This window comes from Aplysia californica, unplaced genomic scaffold, assembly GCF_000002075.1.
Source record: "Aplysia californica isolate F4 #8 unplaced genomic scaffold, AplCal3.0 scaffold00127, whole genome shotgun sequence".
NCBI lineage: Eukaryota > Metazoa > Mollusca > Gastropoda > Aplysiida > Aplysiidae > Aplysia > Aplysia californica.
In genome coordinates, this window is record NW_004797397.1 from 218,079 (window position 1) to 219,631 (window position 1,553).

The following is a 1,553-nucleotide window of genomic DNA, read 5'->3' on the forward strand; positions in this document are numbered from 1 at the left end:
GATAGATAGATAGATAGATAGATAGATAGATAGATAGATAGATAGATAGATAGATTATAATGGCAACAAGGGTAATAATAGTAATAATAGTAAAAATGTTAAAAAGTACTGATAATAAAAGTCTGTACATGTATATATTTTGTCTTCCTTAAATAGGAGTTGAAAAAGAATCACCAGGAGTATTTCGCGACGAAATTGGAAAACTGAGGGATTTGGAACTCCCTACTTATATTTTCAGAGTGATTGTTTTTGCTTTGTTTTTGTTTTGTTTGGTTTTGTTCTTGTTGTTATTGTTTTGGGGTTTTTTTTTGTTTTTTGTTGTTTTGTTTTGTTGTTGTTTTTTTGTTGTTGTTTTTTTTTTGGGGGGGGGGTTATTTTTAATAATCTGTAGTTATTTCCTTTAAGACCAGCGTTTCGGCCCCTTTTATTTATTTTGATCTCGCTGCCTTAGCTGCTATAGCAACCGGTCGCCGTCCGAATACGTTGGATTGACTGTGAATGTTTCTTGCACTTATCCATACAGCTTATAAAACTTTGAAAGGTTCATCAGTGTGAAAGGAGAATTAACTATCTCTTAGAACTTAATAAAGTGTAAAGCGCATAGAGCCTGCTGTTGAGCGGGGATATGCGCTATACGAATGCTATTTATTTATTATTTATTATTATTAGAAAGAACGTTTTTAAACAAGAAAAACAAAAGGTAGCGTCTTACCTCAACTGGAGAAAAAACGTCACAAATGTTGTTGTGGGTAACTCCGTCAGGAAATATAGCTTGTTTGAGACGTGTTGTCAGAAGGACAGTTGATGCCAAGTCGGTTGTGACAGTGAATATTGCTATGTCCACTTTACGACCACCACTCAGCTGTTTCGGTTATTTATCTACAAACTATCATGATATTATCCTTTTTTCTTTCACTTGCTGTTATCACATCTATTGTAGTTTCGGTAGAAAAAAAAGCAAACAAACAAACAAGAATTTACACTTTTTTTTCTTGGTTTAAATATGATTAAAACAATTAGGAATTCGAAGAAAAGACTGCAGGTGAAATTCTTTAAGTGTTCCTTTTTTTCACTGATAACACAGCGGCGGCACTATAAAACAGTTTTTTGAGCAAGAAAAAAATAACTGAAAACAACGTAATACAAGTTACAAAACTAACTTTGCCATCAGATTGGAACAATCGGCGCGAGCAAGTTAGTATGGCTAACCCCCTACACGACTGCAGCAGAGGTACTCCGCGATCAGACTGTCATAGAACTGGAACGAACTTCGGTTTCTCTTTCTCCTGCCTGTTTGGCTGATTGTCCGCATATATGTTAGGGCTGGGCAATGAGTCGCTTTAGCAAAATCCGGATAATAAGTTAGTGCACCTCTTCGGCAAATAATCTCGTGAACCGCTACGGCAAATGGATCAGAAGAACCACTTCGACAAACGAGTTAGCACTACTTCAACAAATGGGTGCACTCACTTTAGTAAACGGGTCAGGAAAGAGAGAGAGAGATAGAGAGAGAGAGAGAGAGAGAGAGAGAGAGAGACAGAGAGAGAGAGAGA

The 1,553-nt window shown here is 36.6% G+C and overlaps 1 protein-coding gene across 1 annotated transcript in view; it reads right to left on the reverse strand.

The window, feature by feature from the left end:
• LOC101850797 (malignant fibrous histiocytoma-amplified sequence 1 homolog) overlaps positions 1 to 1,276 on the reverse strand; it is a gene marked incomplete in the record, with an annotated part of 56,255 nt that extends 54,979 nt beyond the window's left edge. Inside the window, 1 exon segment of the mRNA XM_005096349.3 lies at positions 713 to 1,276.
• Between the last annotated feature and the right edge of the window lie 277 nt (positions 1,277 to 1,553).